The sequence below is a fragment of the Pinus tabuliformis genome, chromosome 6 (genome assembly GCF_031772625.1).
Source record: "Pinus tabuliformis cultivar Carrire ecotype Pingquan chromosome 6, CPIR1, whole genome shotgun sequence".
NCBI lineage: Eukaryota > Viridiplantae > Streptophyta > Pinopsida > Pinales > Pinaceae > Pinus > Pinus tabuliformis.
The window spans coordinates 1,852,941,550-1,852,965,636 of NC_142292.1; positions in this window are offsets into that span (position 1 = coordinate 1,852,941,550).

Sequence of the window (24,087 nt, forward strand, 5' to 3'; positions counted from 1 at the left end):
TGAAGTGGCATCCTCCTTCCTTAAGTTGGTCATTAGAGATGTCCCCATGGGCTTGCAACTCTCCATGCAGAATCTTTGTAGTATCTCATTTGCATACTTTCCTTGAAATACAAATATCTCCCCATCACCTTGCCATACTTCCAATCCGAGGAAGTAGTGCATGAGACCCATGTCCTTCATTTCAAATTCTCTTCAAAGGTCCTCCTTGCAAGATCAAATCAACTATTCATCACCAGTTAAAATCAATTCATCAACATATAAGACAATAATCAACCATTTACCTTCTACAAAAATATGATAGAGGTTTGCATCTGCTTCACTTTTGGTGAAGCCCAAACTGGTGAGATAGCTATCGATCCTGGTGTACCAAGCATGGGGTGCTTGTTTGAGACCATACAACATTTGCTTTATTCTGTACAAATGAGACTCACGATAAAAAGTCTCAAAGCCTTATGGTTACTGGATGTACACCTCCTCCTTAATAACCCCATTGAGAAATTTTGTTTTTACATCCATCTGGTGGATCTTCCATCCCATTTAGGCAGCAAGAGCAAGAATTGATCTAATGGATGGGTACCTTGTTATAGGAAGAAAGGTCTCCTCATAGTCAATTTGTCAACTTGAGAGTAACCATTGGCCACAAATCTATCCTTATACTTCTCTATGCTTCCGTCTGTTGCCTTCTTTACCTTGAAGATCCATTTCGAACCTACAATTGGCTTATTTGTTGGTCGTGGTACCACTTCCAAAAAATTGTTATTTACAATGGATTACTATTCCTCCACTATTGCATCAACCCATACATGTTTCTCTACCGCTTCCTCGAAATAGGATGGTTCATTCTCTACAAGCTCAATCATTAAAGCCATGTAGTCAGTGTACCGATCTGGTGACCTTCTTTGCCTGCGCAAATTTGACGGAGCACCCACATTCTCCCTCGCATCCTGCACAAGTTTCACAGCTTCCCTAGTCCTTTTTTTGCTTCTCTAGATGGTTCTGCTTGAGTGGTTGTCTCCACTCTTTTCTCCTCAGTTTGTGGTTGTTCCACAACTTAATGAGGCTCCTCTTCTTGTGGGATCTGAGGCTCCCTATCGAGAGAGCACCTCATCGCTTTCTCCTCAATTAATTTTACATCCCTTTGAACAAATGTCATTTTGAGGGATGGCAAGTACAGATGTTAGTTATGGGGAGTTTATGTGTAACCCAAAAATACCCACAATTATATTGTCGGCTCAAGCTTCTTCATTGATTTTTTCAAGACATGGTAGTAAACAGAGGTTCTAAAAATCTTGAAATGCGACACATCTGACTTTCTCCCTAAGAAAGCCTCCTTCAATGTAATCATGCCTAGAATCAGATGAGGACACTGATTCTACAAATAGAATGTTGTGTTGCATTCCTTTGCCCACAAAGTGCAGAGGTATTCCTTGGTTACGCAACATCGCCCTCGCTGCTCCCACAATGATACAGTTCTTTTTCTCGGCCATCCCATTTTGTTGTGGGTTGTGGGGTGCTGTCAACTCTCGTCAAATGCCTTATATTACACAAAAAATATTAAATTCATTCGACACGTACTCACCTCATTATTGTTCATGAGACCCTTCACCTTCTCGTCCGTTTCTTTCTCAACCAATGCCTTAAATTCTACGAACTTGGATAATGTCTCATCTTTCTTCTGCATGAAGAAGATCCAACACTTCCGTGAGAAGTAATCAATAAAAATGACAAAATATTTGTGCCTGACATTGGAGGCTATCAAGAAAGGTCCACAAACATCAGAGTGGATCCTTTCTAGGACCGCATTTGCTTTGTTGTCCCGATCATGGAATGCAGATTTTGTGTACTTCCCCAAAGTACATCCTTTGCATACATCTTGCTGCTCAAGTGCTCCTTTGGGGAGGCCTATGGTTATATGTTGCAAAATATTCAAGATGTCGTGATGAAAATGGCCAAGTCTTCTATGCCAAAGTTCACCGTCATCGCTACTCTGCACCTTCTCCACCTTAGTTCTTAATGTAACATAATCCTCCAAGTCTAGCTTATATAGGTTCATCACACAAACACTGATTTGATTCACCTATCTGGTGGCTATGTGCCTCAAGAATGCCTTTCCTTGATCAAGATCACATCATAACCATGGTCTTCGAAAACTGCAACAAAGACGAAATTTTTCTTTAGGCCCAGAACAAACATGACATCCTTGAGCCTAAGGGGCGAGCCTGACTCCCTTTGAAAGGGGACTGTACCAATCTCGTTCATGCTATACCTTCCATCGTCCCCCATATCTATGTTCATCTACAAGTCTTTTTCCTCTAGGCCACTGAAAAAATCTTTGCACCATGTCATGTGGAACAATGCACCTAAATCCAAGTACCATTGTGTTGGCCATGCATGCAATGAGGGTAAAGTCAAGCTCGAACTGTGAATCCAAGGCTTCACTTGTTGCTCCTCCTGAGGTATTATTGCTTTCCTTCTTATGTGGACACTTCGTGGCATAGTGCCTGAATTCATGAAAATGGAAGCATGTAATTTTGGACAAATCTTTCTCTTTGCCCCCTTGACTGGATTCTGGTTTGGATTGAGATTTCTTCCATTTTCCCTTCTTTGCCTTTCCAACCAATGCAAAGTTTTCTTCATCCTCGCCCTTGGATGAAGTCCCATCTATGGTATTCCGCCTTATTTCCTCTTGTACCAAATCAGACCATAAGCACTCCCAATTTGATAGTTTCTCCCTTCCATTCATTGAATCTTGATAGTTATGCCATCTCTTTGCAAGGCCCAAAAGGGCTAGTCTTACCAAGTCTTATTCAGGGACATTCACACCGACCCCACAAAGTTCATCATGACATTGTGTGAACTTGCTCAGATATTGCAAAATTGTGTCATTCTTTTGCATCTTGATACTTCAAAGTAAACAGAGGCTCTAAAAATCCTGAAATGCGACACATCTGACTTTCTCCCTAAGAAAGCCTCCTTCAATGTAATCATGCCTAGAATCAGATGAGGACACTGATTCTGCAAATAGAATGTTGTGTTGCATTCCTTTGCCCACAAAGTGCAGAGGTATTCCTTGGTTATGCAACATCGCCCTCGCTGCTCCCACAATGATACAGTTCTTTTTCTCGGCCATCCCATTTTGTTGTGGGTTGTGGGGTGCTGTCAACTCTCGTCAAATGCCTTATATTACACAAAAAATATTAAATTCATTCGACACGTACTCACCTCATTATTGTTCATGAGACCCTTCACCTTCTCGTCCGTTTCTTTCTCAACCAATGCCTTAAATTCTACGAACTTGGATAATGTCTCATCTTTCTTCTGCATGAAGAAGATCCAACACTTCCGTGAGAAGTAATCAATAAAAATGACAAAATATTTGTGCCTGACATTGGAGGCTATCAAGAAAGGTCCACAGACATCAGAGTGGATCCTTTCTAGGACTGCATTTGCTTTGTTGTCCCGATCATGGAATGTAGATTTTGTGTACTTCCCCAAAGTACATCCTTTGCATACATCTTGCTGCTCAAGTGCTCCTTTGGGGAGGCCTATGGTTATATGTTGCAAAATATTCAAGATGCCATGATGAAAATGGCCAAGTCTTCTATGCCAAAGTTCACCGTCATCGCTGCTCTGCACCTTCTCCACCTTAGTTCTTAATGTAACATAATCCTCCAAGTCTAGCTTATACAGGTTCATCACACAAACACTGATTTGATTCACCTATCTGGTGGCTATGTGCCTCAAGAATGCCTTTCCTTGATCAAGATCACATCATAACCATGGTCTTCGAAAACTGCAACAAAGACGAAATTTTTCTTTAGGCCCAGAACAAACATGACATCCTTGAGCCTAAGGGGGGAGCCTGACTCCCTTTGAAAGGGGACTGTACCAATCTCGGTCATGCTATACCTTCCATCGTCCCCCATATCTATGTGCATCTACAAGTCTTTTTCCTCTAGGCCACTGAAAAAATCTCTGCACCATGTCATGTGGAACAATGCACCTAAATCCAAGTACCATTGTGTTGGCCATGCATGCAATGAGGGTAAAGTCAAGCTCGAACTGTGAATCCAAGGCTTCACCTGTTGCTCCTCCTGAGGTATTATTGCTTTCCTTCTTATGTGGACACTTCGTGGCATAGTGCCTGAATTCATGAAAATGGAAGCATTTAATTTTGGACAAATCTTTCTTCTTGCCCCCTTGACTGGATTCTGGTTTGGATTGAGATTTCTTCCATTTTCCATTCTTTGCCTTTCCAACCAATGCAAAGTTTTCTTCATCCTCGCCCTTGGATGAAGTCCCATCTATGGTATTCGGCCTTATTTCCTCTTGTACCAAATCAGACCATAAGCACTCCCAATTTGATAGTTTCTCCCTTCCATTCATTGAATCTTGATAGTTATGCCATCTCTTTGCAAGGCCCAAAAGGGCTAGGCTTACCAAGTCTTATTCAGGGACATTCACACCGACCCCACAAAGTTCATCATGACATTGTGTGAACTTGCTCAGATATTGCAAAATTGTGTCATTCTTTTGCATCTTGATACTTCGAAGTTTATCCTTCAGTGCTAACTTCCTATGGTCGCTATTATTCTTGAACAATTTTGTCAATGCTTTCCACATTGCGAATGAAGTTTCTTTTCCATGGAGATTTGAGACTATGTGATCCCGTACTACCTCCAAAATTATTCTCCTCGCCTTGGCTACATCTTTATTCCACTAAGCAAGGTTATGTGCATCAGATTCTGGTGGTTTTGCAACATTTATCTTGATGTATTATAGCAATCCATTGTCATCCAATAACACCTCCATGCGATTCTTCCATGCAACAAAATTAGAATTGCCTTCCAAGGCATACAGTAGCCTTAGTCCATTGAAGGCCATCTTCTCAGCTCTGAAGAAATCTTGTTGCACTGAGCTCCAAAATCAAACCTCCTAAGAAACAACTTTGAATTCTCGCTCTAATGTGAATCCTGCTCTGATACCATGTAGAAATTATGATGTACATTTGTAGTTGCTCATGAAATTTTAATCAAAATCACAAGACACAAACTTACTCTACTACTCTGCAGAAAGTGATTCACAATCTAGAACACAACTTTTAGACATGCAATAAGAAATAACACACATGCAACAAGTATTTTCCTGGGGAAAGCAAAATGTTGAAAACCCCAATGCATGCTTGCATTAGTCTGATGAATAGAGATGTATTATAATTGCTTTGCTCAACTCAGCACGACCTGCAAGTGATGAAGGTATTTGACCCAGACTTAGTCATTTTTTGCCTTTGCTTGAGCTCCTATTTCCTTGCATTGTTCCTTGAGAAATTAGACCCCTATTATTTAGGAATTCCTCCAAAATGGATTGTGCAATTCCTTTGGTTGATCATTTGTCTGCATGCAACACCTGTACACTCAAGACTAGCCTACAACTAATGTTACACTGCCTTGGAATCTCCACCAAGCCTAGGGAACCTAAATTCTCTACATGCACTAGATATTTTGGGTTGATTGATTAGTTAACTAGATGATCATTGAGTTTGGCTGAAGTCCCACTACTTAATTGACCTTCCACTAGTTCCTCCAAAAGTTGGAACTAGCTTATCTCAAAATAACCTGAGATAGTTGACCTTGATTGCTACAAATTAGAAACCACACATGTTAAATTGAACTCTAACTCCTACAACTCGAATTTACTGAGTAAATTGGGTGACACAAGCCATGTCACACAAGTTAACTGCATCCAAGTTGTCTACTAATGTGGAAATTCAAATTTTCTCAATTTAATCAAGGAAAAATCAAATTGAGAATTTATTTCTGCATTTTTCAACATAGAAGGGTGAAATGAGCGTGTGTAACCTTTTGTTGTAACTGTACACTCCATTGCATGCCTTTTGGTGTAACATGTTTTTCTCCCTGCTGCGTGTCCCTTCCCTTTCTTTGATATTTCTTTTTATCTCTCTCATTGCCCACATTTACTTATGCTTCTTCGGGCCCCCCTCTCTTCTCCTGACTCCCTCCTTTTATACTATTCAAGTCCTACTCATGGTAGTTAAGGTTGAGCCCTGCTAGACTAGCTAGAGGTGTCCCCTTGTCCCCGCATAGCCCTGTCACTATTGATGGGTTTGCAGGCTAGTAAATTTTTTCTGCCATTTGGCCCTTTCCTCTAGGCTCATTCTCAGCTCGGCAAATATCCTCCACCATGTGGTAAGAATCCTGTAATATCTGTTGGTGGTTAGAGATTCCTTCATTGCACTATGAACCTAGTACTTGTGAGCCTATCCCCATTTATTCGCTCTCACTTGTTGAATTATATCCACTAGATCAGGTTTATGTTGAATCATATGTACTCTATCCAATCTTAATAATAAAATTAGGCTTATAATCTTAATATGCACTTCATACAAAGAATTGTTTATTGAGAAATAGTGTCACATTCTACTGTTGTTCCTTTTTCCTAATTGGTGTCTTTGAATTGGGTTAGTTTAGTTGTTAAGAATATTTTTCCAGGTCATGTATACCAAGATAGCTTAATAAGGTGTTCACAATAGCCATATGGTAATATACGTATTTATAATATCCATACAAATGCAAGGGGAACAAGACCTCATTCACGCTATATACATGCATGTATTGAAACTAGGACCACTAGCACAATGTCAACCTACTTAGCAAGATAACTGAGGTCATTACAACCCCTCCCCCTCAAGGGGAACACCATCCTTAGTGTTCTATGACCATAAACAAAATATGTTAATGACAAATCTCACCATTAGATTCATTTCGTCGAAATGATTTTCGTGATAAAAATTTGCCTCGAGTAGGTTCCATAACCATATGATATGGTATTACATTTAGTTATAACGCACTCATCGTTGGGCTTGCCAATAAGGCAATGGTTAAATTGGTCTTCAAGACACAAAGTAAGGTGATCATGCATGCTCATTGTGACTTGCGTAGGACCATAACATGCATATTTGAATTGGAAGGGAAGGGTTAGAGCTTTTTGACATCGCCATGTACTATTAGAAGGAAACTTCCAGTGGGTTATAAATTGGGAAGGCGTTCCACATTTTCTCAATGCATCCCTAGTTCCATCTCTTCTAGTGAGGAAACCAATGCCCTTAGATGTTAGGAAACATCTCCCTTCTAGATCTATTATGTCAGAATTATTCCTTGGGACATTATTAGCCTATCGTAACGGCTACAACCACCCTCTAAAATTTTTTGCCTTCGCTTCATTTTGGAGCCTCCCTACCAACCATCCTTAGCAACATGTCTTGCACTATAAAGTACATAATTAATCTCCAACTGAATTTTAGTTGCTCGCCAGCCTGTACACGTTAGTTTGATTCACTCCCTTCACAGGCTACCATCCCGGACTTATGTTATTTATTGGCTGAGCAACTCCCCTAGAAAATTGCGCAATCTTGGAGGGGAACCAACCTTCCCTCCAAAAATTGTGCAAATATGTTGGGCTACCTGCTGACCTCCAGAATTGCGCAAAACAGTTAGACGGGCCTCCCACAGAAATTTTGGGTTAAGGGCCGGCACTAGGCCTCAGCCCAAAAATTGCGCAATTTGGTTAGGCACTGGGCCTCAACCCAGAAATTGTGCAATTCTAGGAGACAGTCACCTGCTGACCCCAGAAATTGCATAATCCCTTAGGGACGACCAACCCGACTCAACCTAGAAACTGTGAAAATTCCTTTCCTAGGCTTGCAGGCTGTTGCATGTGCCTTTAGGTAGACCGATTCCCTCTGAGACCTAGCAAACCTGATTTGCATGCATGGGCTTCTTTTCCCGAAATAGAAAAAAACATCCCTAAATTATAGGGATTCATTTTTAGAAGTTGGAGGTTACGTGCAAAGATCGTTTTAGAAACTTCCTTCCAAGTGTCACTTTTTCCTAGATTTGTGGCATGCGTGTCATGAGCCTCAAACTTATTTATTTGATGTTGCAGAGCTCATTCCTCACATCGATCTTGGAGCTCTGATATCCCACACCACATCTAGGAGTCGTCGGCACGTTCAACTCAGCTTTTTCTAGGTAAGTCTACTTTAGAAGTCTTGTGCAGTTTTTCTGTCGCTTTTTGTGTTTTGGCTTGTATGAGTGTTGTCTGCTTGATTTCTATGAATGCTTGTTATCGTTTGCATGCATGTTAGCCTATACAACCACCGTTGCAATTTTCATTTACATCTCACTGTTGTCAAATGCATGACATTGTTTTTGCACCAATGGTCATCGTTGTGGCGACACACTTCACACACATGCATGTATTCCTATTTTTTGAATCTTGCATTCGTTATTTGCATGCATGATCATTCACTCTCGCTTACACTCAATTTCGCCATACATTCAAAACTACACATGTTTTCAGTCGCCCGTTGGCGGGTTTGGGCAACCTTGACTCGGACCTCGCCTTGCCCGGACAACATTGAGCATTTATGAGAGGGAAGGCTTTGCCTTCCTCCTAGAAAATGCGCAAATATGGCCAGGCACTGTCCTCCAGGCTTGCTCTACGCATTTTTGAGAGGCAGTGCTCTGTTGGCCCAGAAAATTGCACAATGCAGTCCCTGGGCTTGCAAGCCTTGCTGGCTGAAAGTGCGCATTGCGCAATCTCAGCCTCGCAGGTTAGCCCCAGCCAGTCAACCTCCTGACAGTCCAGACTGTGCTTTGTGCAAGTCCAGCAGTCAGTCTCCCGGCCTCCCAGTGAAAATTGCGCAATTCTTGCTGTTGAAAAATGTGCAACAAGAAATGTTAAATTTAGAATGTGCTAAAAATAGACCTGCTAAAAATAGCATGTCTAAAAATAGTAGTTTTGTCAGTGAGGTCATTGGTCACATTGGGTGAGAGGTGAAACTGCTAAAAATAGAAAGTTCTAAAAATAGCATTTATGGGTCCCTTCCTATTTTTAGCAGTCCCTGGTCTAACTATAGGAAGTAAAAACGAATTTGGTCTTAACAACAGTTTGGAATATTAATTAATTAATTCTCCATGAGTTAATTAGTTAAGGAAAAAAAACTTGAAGTCTTTGTGAGAACATGCAATTATTAAAATTCCACTAATTGGGGAATGTGTCCTTGATTTGCTCCACTGATTGAGGAATTAAGGATGAGTTCTATATTGAGAGGATCAGTTGACTTAGTTTAACTTAGTCAATTTCAATTAGATTAATTTAACAAGTTGTTAAATTAATGAGATATAGTTTGTTGATGCTTGCATGCATGTGACAACTATTATTTTCAGATAACTCTGTATTCACTCATGGATAACTGATGCATGTCAGTTATGTCAGAGACCCAGTTGAGATCAGAGAAGGGATAGTGTACTATCAGTTGGAAGAATATTTTTCCTATAAAGGAAGCTCATCCATGATGAGGATTCATCTCCTTCAAGTTTGTGCAGTTAGATCAGAGGTTAGTGAGTGTGTGAAGAGGCCAATTCACACAAGTGGCAGCACTGGACCCCAAGGAAATAGGAGGCTTGGAGGGCAGAGGAGAAGGATTGTGAGAAGCCTTTGACTGTCTACGAGCAACAAAGGGATTGTGCTGAGAGCTGGATAGCTTCCGAGATAAGGCTTTGTGTAATCCGAACTATATTTCCACTTGTATGATAATATAGAGATGGGGTTTTAGGCAAGTGCTTTCCTCGGGTAAATTCTTATGTATTCTGTGTGATTTATTCCTTCTTATCAGTTATATGTGTTCCTATTGATGTTTCTCATGGTCGATTAAGCTTCTGCTAAATTGTTTATAGAAGTAGATCAAGTGTTTTGATTTAGTACATTGCATTACTAGGTTGATCTATAGGTGGGAAATTTCTACATGGTATCAGAGCTAGCTGATTTGTAAAAAAAGTTCTACATGGTATCAAAGCTAGCTGATTTGTAGGAAAAATTCTACAAAATTCTACACTTTCCATAAGTCTCTTGGGTATGTCGCATGTCAGTCCTCAAGTTTTCTTTGGTTTTCAACTAATAGATTGCTTGCCATGAATGTCGCCATGTCTCCAGGTATCGCAGGTGTTCGCCCATCTCTCAGTAGTTCAGGTTCAATGGCCTCCAAAATAACAGGGTCAAAGGACACCGTCGAAAGCACAACTAAAGATGCAATTGAGCTAGTGTCTATGAGTTTGCCAATTTACGAAGACACCAAGCTACTCATAGACAAAGACATCAAGTTGAAATGGCAGGACATCAATGATACATTCTTAGGCACATTTGTGGAGGATCTGGAAGACCACAGGGTCTATGTGAATATTCACAAGTCTGACTTGTACTAGATTCCATGCAGGTATCCCACATTTTCATGCACGGACATGATACATTGGATCGTTTCGCACACTGATCCTAAGACGATGGTGTTAAGCAATGTCAATGGGACAGAGCTTGCTACATTCATGGCATAAGACTATCAGCAGATGTACCACTTGTCATAGTCGGTGATCATAATGGAGAAACCCTTTAGCAGTGCAAACTCCAGAGATATCTTGAAGAGTTGAGTGAAGGAGCCAACCAATTTCAAGACGACACCTAACCAGGTTTACAAGACGAAGATATTGCAGAAGGCATATCAATACCTAGTCATCTTCACATACCGCTTATACGACCAAGAGAACACGGACACCTTCCCGCAGAGTTGGGTGATCGTGTTTGGCCAATGAAGGCAAGCCATGCAACTCGTTCGACATGTTGGCTCATAGGATGAAGGAACATGTAACAGAAGCTCAACAACTGCCCAAAGGTCAACAAGCAGCGATATACATGTCTGCATACATTTTGGATGCAATATGTGCCCATCAACAGTTCCCAAGCTTGAGTTGGGCATGGACATCAGCGAAAACCTCTATACACACTTATTGTAGATTTTTTTCGAATGCAGCTTCCGCGGAGTCATCACACAGTTGTCAGACCATTTTGTCACCTCGGTGTATAAGATGATATTTGAGCAGGATCCACCTTGCATGTCACAGGCAGCAATGGAGGCATTGATCGACATAGCGGATTGGTATGCCTCACCTCTTGGCACCTTCATACGAGGGTACAATGTGGAGAAACCTCCGCATGTTTTACCAAAGTTTGCCATGGACAAGCTTGTCATGCAAGAAGTGTTGTACCACATCTCAACAAGGCTGTCAACTAGACTACATCGGAAGAAGAAGGCACCCTAAATCGCTCTTCTGTTACCGATCAAGTTACACGAGATATAGAATCTTAAGCATGTTGATGCTGAGACCAATGAATTCAAAATACTTATTTTCAGTACTAGGAGTTTCAATCCATATGACCCGCACTGCTTGGTGAAAGAACACCATTCGAGAGTGTGCTTTCTGTGGATCCACGGGGCGTGTCATTGGCCTGAGGAAGACCTATGGAGATATTGTCACAACTTCTCCTGGCTTAATGAACCGGTTGGCATAGCTGTGGAATGGTTAGCAAAGTAGAGAGAAGCAACATCTCAGAGAACAACATCACCCGCAGCAACAGAGGGTAACATACCTACACGTGACAAAGGCAAGAGAAAGGTTGTTGACAACACAGAGGCAGAAAAAAGTTGCAAGTTCAAAGCAGATCCACTTGTGTTGAAAGCAGCTTTGGAAATAGAGGCGACAACACGACAAGAGGAATGCACAAAGGAAGAGAGAGAAATAGAGGATGGAGGAAATAATGAAGGAGTTGCAAGAGTTGAAGCAACAACTTTGGGAAGAACAAGAGTTGTGTAGACAGGAGAAGGAAGTGCAACAGGGACAGATATAACAAGAGGTGCAACATGCACATATTGATGAAATTGCACCCATACAGGTTGTAGACTCATCCAAGTAGCAGGCACAAAGTAGACAGGGTGAGTCGTTGCAGTCGCAGGAATTCACTCAAGAGATTGAACAGATACTTGAGCAGATGGATACGAAGATGGAGCAGCCAGAGTCAGAACAAGATATTGACCTCATGCATTATAACCAAGAGGTCAACCCACCAACTTCACTAGATCCGAAAGTAGAGCAAGTCCTAAGCGATCAAGGAGATAATAAGATCCTTGAAGACAATTCAGAAGCAGAGATGCACAATAGATCATTCGACGAGTTGCAACAAAGAGTTGTGCAATCGCGTAGAGTGACTACTCTAGATGTCCATGCATCTACTGTGCATTTTGAAGAATGAGTGATCGTATCTGACATGTGTAAGCATCCAACAGCATTGGTCGATGCTACCAGAGCATATGCCAAAGCCACAAGCTCAAGTATTCGCTTCTTTATAACAAAGAACGAGCAAATGACTAAATAGTTACAGACGACCAAGCAGGGAGGAGAACAGGTTACAACATCCGCTAGAGCAAAGTTGAAGAGAGCAATACTGAATGAGGTATCATCTCTTAGACAGTCATGCGAATATTGTATTCCAAATTTTTCCCCATGCATAAGTCAATTGTCCATCTCAACGGTTGGCAGCATCAATGTGGTAGGAGAGCACACATCTTGTTAGATTTGCACACTGTCATCGACCACATGAAAACATGGACAATGAGATATAAGGGAGCTCCGTTACACTTTCCCAAGTTGATGAAGCCCAAGGCGGTAGAGTTGAAGGCATGCATCCGGAGTCAGATCTGGAACTATGAGGAACTCTCGTAGCTCATCGCTAGTTTGTAGGCTTCACATGCATGGGTGTTCAGAAGCATGGATGTTGTGTAGGAATTTACAGGGTAAGTTCCTAAGAAAGAACACCAAAAGGACACCGCTCACAACCAGATCACAGATCAATACACCAGTATTTTGACGTGGTTAAAACCCTCAAAGAGGGAAACAGTCCACGACCTGTGCCAACGTGGCTACTACAGGCAATTTATTAATCAAAGAATGAAAATTTACATAAGCTTCTCTCATGCACGGATTACCCGAACAATGACCCTCCATGCGCTTTAAATAGAACTCATGGACCAATCGGGTGTCAAGCCACGGATCAAGTGTCGGTAATACCGAGGAGAGAGTGAACCGTCAGATCACTACATATCGTGACCGTCGGATTGTAAGTTACAAAATGTACAACGGTAAAGAAACACACTTTACCTAACTCTATACTAGACCAAGTTGAACTTAACTATATCTTATGTGTCGGAATATCCTAACATCCCCCCTTAAGAACAACTTGGGATAGGATTGAAGGATTTACAAATATGACACAATAGGAGAAGGAAGGAGGCACTAGAGCCTATCCCCCCTTAGTGACAACTTCCTGAACTCCAAGCATATATCGAAGTTTAGTGAACTTCGCCTCTGTGAGAGCCTTTGTGAAGATGTCTGCAACCTGATCATCTGTTGAACAATATTGCACTTCAAGAACATGGTCATGAATGAGCTTTCTGATGAAGTGCATGTGTAGTTCAATGTGTTTGCTGCGCTGATGCTGGACTGGATCTTTGCATAGCTGAATGGCACTTTGATTATCACACCAAAGTGTGGATGGATGTTGCTGCTCAAAGCCAAACTCTGATAGGATCTGGCGAAGCCACAAGGCTTCCTTACTAGCTTCCACGGCACCACGATACTCTGCTTCTGCTGACGAAAGAGAAATGGCAGCCTGTTTCTTACAAGCCCATGTAATAGGTCTTGAACCAAGAGTGAAGACATAACCGGCAGTAGACTTCCGATCATCAGGGTCACTAGCCCAATCAGAATCAGTGAAACCAACTAATAGAGGAGCTGCTTTGGCACTGTAATGAATCCCAAACTGTACTGTACCTCGAACATAACGAAGTATTCTTTTGGCTGCTTTCCAATGACTTTCACGGGGGTTTTGCATAAAACGAGCAACAAGGCCAACATCAAAGGAAAGGTCAGGACGAGTATGGGTTAAATACAAGAGTTTTCCTACAAGTTGACGGTATAAGGTAGCATCAACTTCAGGAGAAGTACAAGAGACTGAAAGTTTGACTCCAGACTGAAAGGGAGAAGGGGCTGGCTTACAGTCTTCCATGTGAAAATGACGAAGAATATCACAAGCATACTTGGACTGGGAAAGGGAAATACCCTCCTTGGATTGCAAGACTTGAAGACCGAGAAAATAGTGTAAGTGTCCTAAGTCTGTCATTTCAAATTTCTTTTTAAGGATGGACTTCACATGGTTTATAAGGTTGGGATCACTACCAGTAAGAATAAGATCATCAACATAAAGAACAAGGATGATAAGAGAGTTGCCCACTTTCTTGGTGTAGACAGTATTGTCAGAATAACACCTAGAAAAGCCAGATTCTAAAAGAAAGCTATCCATTTTGGCATACCAAGCCCGAGGAGCTTGCTTGAGACCATAAAGAGATTTCTTAAGTCGACATACAAGGCTGGAGTCTGTTTGGATGAAGCCAATGGGTTGTTCCATATAGATTTCTTCATGCAAGTCCCCATGCAAGAAGGCAGATTTAACATCCATCTGATGGACTTCCCATTTTAAAGAGGCAGCAAGGGAAAGAACAAGGCGGATAGAGTTCATTTTGGCAACAGGGGAGAAGGTTTCAGTGTAGTCAATGCCTTCAACCTGTGAAAAGCCCTTAGCAACAAGACGAGCTTTATGTTTATCAACTTTCCCATCTGGTCCATACTTGGTTCTGTAAACCCATTTACATCTAACAAGTTTGCGTCCCTTTGGTAGAGGAACAAGATCCCATGTATCATTTGTCAACAATGAATGATATTCTTCATTCATAGCTGCTTCCCAATGTGGATGGCCTGAAGCTTCTGCAAAAGTGTCAGGATCATGATTTACTGGAGCTTGAGCCAGTAAAGAAGAGGCTCTTTCAAACTGAGAACGTGTACGTCGCTGATCTGTAGGATCACCGGCAAGATCACCTGCTGCATCCCGAGTAGCACGGACCCATCTTGGAAGTTGAGGATCCTGAGAAGGTGGGAGAGGATTGTCATCCTCACTTTCATCATCTGAAGAAGAAATGTTTTCAAAAGTAGAAGAGATAGGAAGAGGTGGCACATCCGCCGGACTAGGCTCGCAGGCCGATTTATTTTCATCAAATTTTACATCTCTTCTAATGATAACATTTTTGGACTTAAATGGAATAAGTCTATAACCTTTTACATCTTCAGAATATCCAACAAAAGTACATTTCTCACTCTTAGGTTCTAAAGCTTTATGCTTTTCATCTGGAATATGGGCCCATGCTTCACTTCCAAAAACACGAAAGTGACTTACATCTGGTTTAATGGAACTCCAAGCTTCTTCTGGAGTGATATTCTTTAGAACCTTAGTAGGAGTGCGATTTATTATATAATTTGCACAATTAATTGCTTCGGCCCAAAAACTAAGACTGAGTCCTTTAGATTGCAGCATACAATTAGCCATTTCCTTTAAGGTGCGATTTTTCCTTTCAGCTACACCATTTTGTTGTGGAGTGTATGGAACAGTATGTTGCATTTGAATTCCATTTTCGGTGCAAAAGTTGATGAATGTGTTTTTAACATATTCTCCACCATTATCAGTTCTTAGCTTAAGAATTTGATGTCCAGATTGTTTTTCAACAAAGGCTTTGAAGGCCAAAAATGTGTTAAATACTTCGCTCTTGAGTTTTAAGAAGTATACCCAAGTGCGTTTGGAGAAATCATCAATGAAAGTTAAGAAATACTTGCAGCCAGAGAATGAAGCAACAGGAAGTGGACCACATAAATCACTGTGCACAAGCTGTAAAGGGGCTGAGGCGTGCCAAGAGGCACGTTTTTCAAAACTGTCCTGATGATGTTTTCCGAGTACACATCCGGAACAAACACCATCTCTGCAAGATACCATAGGAAGACCTGTCACCATATTTTCTTTACATAGATGCTGAAGGGAGCGATAGTTTAAGTGACCAAATCGCTCATGCCAAAGTTTGCTCACTTCATCATTATGAGCAACAAATACTGAGGGAAGATTTGATGACCCAAAGTTGTGAAACTTATACAACCTTGTGGAATCATCAGCAATACCAGTAGCTAGAATCTGTTTAGGATCTCTTAGATCCTTGATTACAACATCATGAGGTGAAAATTCAACAATTTTACCTTCACCTGAATGAGTTATCTGATATACAGATAGAAGGTTGCAGGATAAGGTTGGAACACATAATACATCATTAAACTGACCATTGTCTAGATGAACAGTTCCAGTCCCTACAACATTAAGAGATCTATCATCACCAACATATATATTTTTGGTGTTACAATCATTTAAAGAAGAAAACATGGCTTGGTTTTTGGCCATGTGATAAGAGGCTCCAGAATCAATGAGCCACTCATGAGAATGAGAAGAAGAAGATACATTTAATGCATAACCAGACTGAGATGATTGACAACGACATGCAGAAAGTGCCATTCCTGAAGATGAAGTTGAAGTTGAAGTTGAAGAATGCTCCACATGGATGTTATGTTTCTTCATTGCGGCTTCCAAGGCTTCCATCTTCTTAAAGCATTTAGATTCTAAGTGGCCATCTCGATTACAAAAGTTACAATGTCTATCAGTCTTCTTCCATTTGTTTTTATTGGTCTTATCATTTTGCTGAAATGATCTTTCATTTTGAGGCTGAGTTTACTTAGGACCCTTGTTTGGTTTAGGACCATTCTTTTTAGGATATGACTTCTTAGGATTCTTTGAATTTGGTTGCTGCTGGGCGGCTAACGCTTTCTTGGAAGAGTTTCCAAGATTAAGAAGACCAAGGTGTAAGAGTTTTTCTTGTTCTCTTATTAAAGAATCACAAAAGGAGTCAAAGGAAGGGGCCTTGTAGTCTTTTCCTTGACAAATTAAAGCTTCCCTTGTAGAATGGAAAGTGGAAACAAATACATAGTAGGCTGGTCCCAACTTAGTAAGAATGGAATAAATAAGGTTACTATCTTCTTTCTTAACCTTAACACCTTCCAAGAGATATCTAAGGGTCTTGAATTTGGACAAGAAATATTCAATGCAAGAAAAATTATTAGGATCCAATGTAAGCAACTCATTTTCAAGTTGATGGGCTCTAATTTCATTTTTAATCCCAAAAACTTTAGTGAGTTGTTCCAATGCTTCATGAGGAGTCTCAAGTTCTGCAATATAGAATCTAAGATCAGGAGAAATAGACATCCCTATCAAACCACGTGCTTGATCTTGTCTATTTTCCCATTTTGCAGCCTTGTCTTCATCTTTGGCTTTCTTCTCTTGGTCTGTGGCTATTCTGTAGAGACCTTTACTTCTAAGTAAATCTTCCATGTAGGCTATCCATTGGAAGTAGTTAGTGCTGTCAAGAATGACTTGGCATGGACTTTCCATTTTTTTTAAAAACTGAAGCTGAAGATGTTGAAATTAAGTGTTCCAATGGATAGATCTCGAAAAAATAGGTTGTTTTAAAAAAAACGGCTTTGAAAAAGGCTTCCGGATGAAGAAGTTATGGCTTTTTGAAAAAAAATTGTTGAAGTTGCCGGCAAAGTGCGCGAATGTGCGGAAATGAAAAAATCCGCCCCCAAAAAATGGAGACTTGAACCCAAGACCTCTACTCTCTTAAAATAGCTTTGAACCATTTGGTTTGCGTGCTTGCCTTGAGAAAGCTCTTTTTTCCCTACAAAACACAAAACCCAACACAGACATGCAAAGAAAACGAACCTTATGGCTCGAAATTAGCTTTAGCCAAAAAACTAGATATTTAAAAAAATGAACCTTGCGGCTCAAAGTTAGCTTTAGCCGAAAAACTAAATATTTTTCTCAATGTTTCTGATTTTCCGAGATCACACTAAGGTGCAGGGAAAAGAGCATACGCATGAGAAAAATCCTTCCTATCTGTTTCTGATTTGCCCAGATCGCACAGAGTCGCAGGGCAAAGAGCATACGCAGAAATGAAAGGTATAGATCCGGTTAAAAAAAAAAACTAAATAAACCGAAACCGAAATAAGCAGAGAGAAAATAACAGTAAACTGCAAATAAAGACTGTATACCTCCAGATCTTAAAAATGACGCAGCTAGGGCTACCGGAAACCTTTTCGCGTGAAACGAAAGGGGTTCCTCACTGGAACATATGCTCCGAACACAACAGAGCAGTCCTCTCGGCCCGAAAGCAGTCAGAAACAGCAGATCTAGGAAACGGCAGTTGGATGCAGTTCTACCGGCTTCAGATTTGGATCACCAACGGACGCGGCCCTCAAATAGCTCTGATACCATGTAGGAATTTACAGGGTAAGTTCCTAAGAAAGAACACCAAAAGGACACCGCTCACAACCATATCACAGATCAATACACCAGTATTTTGACGTGGTTAAAACCCTCAAAGAGGGAAACAGTCCACGGCCTGCGCCAACGTGGCTACTACAGGCAATTTATTAATCAAAGAATGAAAATTTACATAAGCTTCTCTCATGCACGGATTACCCGAACAATGACCCTCCATGCACTTTAAATAGAACTCATGGACCAATCGGGTGTCAAGCCACGGATCAAGTGTCGGTAATACCGAGGAGAGAGTGAACCGTCGGATCACTACATATCGTGACCGTCGGATTGTAAGTTACAAAATGTACAACGGTAAAGAAACACACTTTACCTAACTCTATACTAGACCAAGTTGAACTTAACTATATCCTATGTGTCGGAATATCCTAACAGTTGTGCGCACACATGCAATCCCATTCATTGGGACACTCACCGAGGCAAAGACAAAGAATCAAGTCTGACTGGAGCTGGACATGTACTCTGACGAGTTGATGCGCATAGCCACCAGCGCAGACATGGTGATCAACACATACACTATGCATCAGTATGTTGTTGGTCTGATCGCACTCAAGATGATGATGCACATGTTATCAAATGAGTTGGACAGAGGAGCCAAATTAGTGTACCCAGATGCAACAGAGGCAAGAGTTCGCTTCCAAAAAGATGTAACCACAAAGTACACGACACCATCATAGACTACCAAGCTTGGCATTAATTTGCCACTGTCAACCATTGCGAGGATGTCAAAGAGTTGGTCTTCCCATAGTTTTCTGAGTCTCAGTGATGTCTTGCATGGCCCGCTCAAGCCTATTTTGTCTGACATGGGTACATGTGCAGATTGTATGTAACATATTGTAAAGTGAAAATCCAAGTGTCGATAGTTGAATGTAATAGTCATGGAGTAGTTGAAGAGCCAAGAGGGTAGGTGAACAGTCACAAAGGGGAATGTCAAGGGTCACCCCACCATTTGCTATTTATAGAACCTCATAACTCATTGTACATGCTTTTGGGAGCTAAGCTTCCTATAGGAGTATCTTGAAGAAAGCTTGGAGTGTATTGTAATGAACCTTGACTTCTCCATAGTGCAGAGCTAGTACATGTCTTTAGAGGAGCAGGTAGCAGTGACTGTAACGTTCCGTTATCGGGACTAGTGGTTGGTCATGGTTGTACTGTATGATTGGAAATTTTGCTTTTAATATAATATAACAAAACCAACACTTTTCATGAATATGTTGTTGTTGTATCTCAGTTATCTTGGTTATTTTAATGATATATGTATTTGTTTGCTTACGCATGTATGTATGGACTTTTTCTATATATGTATGTACGATCTTACTAAGATGTGTTATTGGTTTAACCATCACTTTGGATCATTGGTTACGTTGCTTTCTAGTTTGTGCTTCATCTTTGCTCATGTGTTCCCTTCGTAGTCGCGTGCTTTCACAGGTTTCCAAGGGGCACACTCGCCCCACTTTCCGTGTGTTAGAACCCTTCATGCACCTTCCTTGACTTGTTGCATCAATCACACCCTTGCTACCAACAAGGACATCCTACTTACCTCTGCGCGCAACCGCGGTCAAGGCGATACCGTACAACCCACTGTTGGGACTCCTACACTAAACGGTCTGAGGTCTAGTTGGGACTTCTTACCGGGGAGATCCCTTGACATGTTGGCTGGTCCAACACCATCAACATAGCCTAACCCAATGTTTAAATGGTATTGGTAGAGGTTTTGAAAGGTTGCCCAATTCTCAAATTGCTACCTAATTTTACACAAGACCTCCAAACTCAGGGTTTCACTAAAATATTTAGGTATGCAAACCTTAGTCTTGGCAAGTTCAACTAAATAAATACCAAAAATAAAATCTGGTTCAATACAACAACCCTTAGGGTGTAGTTAATCAAGTATGCGAATATGAAAATTACATTCATTGACAACAAAATATAACACTATGAAATGTGACAAATAATTAATCCCTTGAAATGGATGCAACCTTCTCTAAGTTTACTAGCCTCAAATGTGGGCAAGAAGAAGATTACTGACACCAATCATAGCACAAAAAAACTTAGGGCTAGCCTAACATAGATCAGAAGCAAATCCCAACACCAGTCATATCAACCAAATTCTAAAAACACGAAAGAATGCAATTATACATGTTGAGCACATCGTAACCACACATTCCAATGAGGTATAATTGAGATACGGTTGGAGCATCTGGTCTTCTTGTATTCTAGTTTATACAACCCTTAAGTTAGAACCAACATCTCTACACTGGGCTTTTAGAAGTGTTAACAAAAGTTGATCTCATCCTACATGCTTGGTCACATTTTTTTGTCAGCCATTATGTCGAGTAAGCTTCGCAGGTATGATGGCCATAATGACACATTTTTTTATGTCTAGTCACATGACTCCAGTTCTTTGTAGATGTAGACAAGTATGTCTAGTATCTGTCCAATTTGACTTGCGAGTGATGGATCCATGAAAATATACCTTTGCATATGTTCTAGTGATCAGTGGATACGCTCAATTACATTGTCTCGTGTCAGTCTCTTTAATTGAGCTTTATGTATTAATTTGGTTGTTGGATATATTGCCTACCTATTGAAAAGGCAATATCTTGTAACAATTTCTACGTATGTTATGAGTGGTTTAGAACAATCATACCCGGCCCAGGATCTATTATGGCCATGCCCTGTGTCAATATAAAAGCACAACAACACCTACATGATCCTCGAGGGAAGGGAAACTTCTAAAGCATTGAACATTTTAAGCATTTTAAAATCAATTTAATTGAGTTGTCATATGAATTTGTACTAATAAACTATAACCATTATTGGTACATATTGATATTAACTTCACAACCTTGCACTACCATCATATATTTTTGGGTTTAAGAAGGTTGGGGAAATTATGCCAGGGTTAGTACTTTGCCATCTTAAAGTGAAGGAAGGAATACCTAGGCAAAATTGGTGATTCTTCCTAACTCCACTTGGTATTCTCCACTAAAATTGCACTCATTGTGAGAGATCAAGTGGCCATACTTCCATTTGCAACATACCTCCTTGAAACATACCCCTAATTTATTATTATTATTATTATTTTCATTTTTTGGAAAAGAATCAATTGATTCACATGTTTAAATAGACCAGAGTCAATGTTTAAAGTTGTTGTAGAGTTTGAGATGGCAATTCAAGAAATAATATTGACTCAATGGCTTGGTTAAGCGTGAGTTTTTTGGTGACCAAATCATTGGGATTTCTTCAATATGTTTAAAGTTGTTTGTAATTATGTTTTCCTTATATGTTGTACTCCACTTTGGACGAGTCAGTTTTAGGAAAAGAGGGCTCCACAAGTCAAGCTAACATTACACATTTTCCTATACTATTTGTATTTGAACCATAATAGAACTGTGAATAAAAGCACACGGATAATCAAACATAACAATAAAATTTGTCAAAGTATAATTAATGACACGAGTTTTGAGAATCTTAGGCGAAGGGGGTAGTCGTATTACTGCAACTTCAAGTAACGAATAGCTCATACCAACTACTCATCAAATAAGAGGAGCCATAGCATAAGAAGAAACAACAAGATATATTCATTGTTTGTCATCCAATATCTTATCAAGGGTACAAGCACCTACCTCTTGAACCGAGATGAAATATTTGTGGAGAATATAAACAAGAGGTTCAAAACAGTTAGAGGTCGTACATATCATCCAAACCCTAGGGTTTTTGAAAAAAGAACAACAAAGTTGTTGTACACTCCCTTAATTGCTACGAACAAAAAGTTGTCAAAATTCTATATAAAAGCATTATATACATTACCTTCGGCATTTGTAATGCCAATTTCCCATAGAAGATTTTCAATGATAACTTGGTAAGTGCATAATAAATACATTCAAAATATAACTTGATAAGTGCATTAACCACAACATTTTTCTCTTACTGAGATCTTAAACTCAAAATTTTCACCAATGGTTTAAAAGTCCTTCAAGAGCCCAAGTACATCTAACTACTCTTGAACCCGAATAAACCATTGCCATGAGCTTGAAGACAACAACCATTACAACTTTATAATGACAAAGCTCATAGTTGTTTAAGCAGTCTTGAAGTAAATATGCGCCAGTGGGGATTTTGAGACAACGAGTCCTCATGGCCTCTTGGAGAATTTGACTTTGAGCACTTCCTCTCACCTATTTGCCTCATTGTTCACTTTTGCCCTACTAAGTCGGCACCCATTATAGATTCATAAACAAGGTATTGGCATCGAGGTGTATAAGAATTCAAAGTTCTACACAACACAAAAGTTTTCATTTTCAACCTAAAAGGTGTCTTGGGTCTTTTCCCTGTAAATTTTGAGCCTTAAGGCTTCTGTAAAACAAGATATGAAACAACAACAACAAAAAGAGGTCAATATTTCACTTCAAACAGTTCCACCTTCTCAGCAATTCAAGGAGAAAAGATACCCAACCCAGGGGATAAGTCTACACAAGGTGGTTTGAATATTTATCAGTCTTACCTTGGCTACAGTGAGTTAATAGCTTGCAAGACTAATGTACACCCTTTTAGTCACTGTTGGGTTTCACTTGTTGGTTTAGCCACCAAGAGGACATGTCAAGTCTACACTGCATTCAAGCATGCATTGAAGACTTATGCCAGCTAGTCCCTAAAGGATTTACGAATTCCTCTGCACCAAAGGGGTGATATATGTCTCCGTCTTATTTCCTGCCTTCTTGGATTATCACTTCCTAATTGCAGTCTTATTCTATTGATAATATGCAAACACACCCAGTCATATGGACAAATGTGTTTGGGTGCTCATAGAGTTCTATCTGTCATACTGTCTTTCCATTTCGGTTCCAAACCTTTCCTACAAAAGTTGTTTCTCAGCTTATATCACTGCCCTTAAGAAATATTTCTCTCTTTGACATAAATGCATAAAGAAGGAAACCCAACTTATATCATTTCCCTTAAGAAATATTTCTCTCTTTGACAAAAATGCATAAAGAAGGCAACCCAACAACTCTTGTCGGTTTTACATGTGTAGGGTTGAATGTTAGTTTTATGACTAACTCCTCCCATGGATTTTGTCACACACATCATTTACATGACATTATCTAGGCATTACAAAGGCATAATTATTGACGGTCATGCCTCAATTGTAGGAGCAACCTCGTCACATATCACACCTCATACCTTATTAGCATCAATTCAACTCCAATAGATCAGACATGAAATTCATTATACATGTCAATGTAGGGCTAAGGATGTCATGCTTATGTAGTGACTACAACTTGGATAATTCCCTGAACCTCCTATACATCTCTTTATTCAATTTGTAATTTGTAATTTATCATTGGTGATTCAGACCATGATGATTATTCACCTAATTGTATTCCATGTTTCTCCATATCTGAGAGTTGGTCAAAGATGGCCATTCTCTTGATTCTAGGGTTACACCTTTAGTTCTCATTTCTTTCGCAATAAATCCCATTAGGTCCAAGTGTTGAACCCGAGAGTTCTAATACCACTTGTAACACACCCCCTTATCACCCTCACAAGGTGAGGTGGTTACCGTGAAGATTCAATTCCTAATGTATTGTCTTGGGAATGGAATCTGAGGTCTCTATTCCTCCCCCCTCCCCACCCCCCCCCACCCTTTCTAACCATTGGTAATGCCAAAATGAGTTGTCTTTCTAACATGCTACCTATTATAGAATTACCATCAGTAACCATTCATAGGTAGTGGTTTCATTGCAGTTAAGGTAGAAAATGACAACAATATTTGAATGAAACAAAATCTGGGAATAAAACATGAAATCTGGGTTGAATATTAAATATTAGCAAAGCATAAAATCTGGGCGGTTATGCATCTAT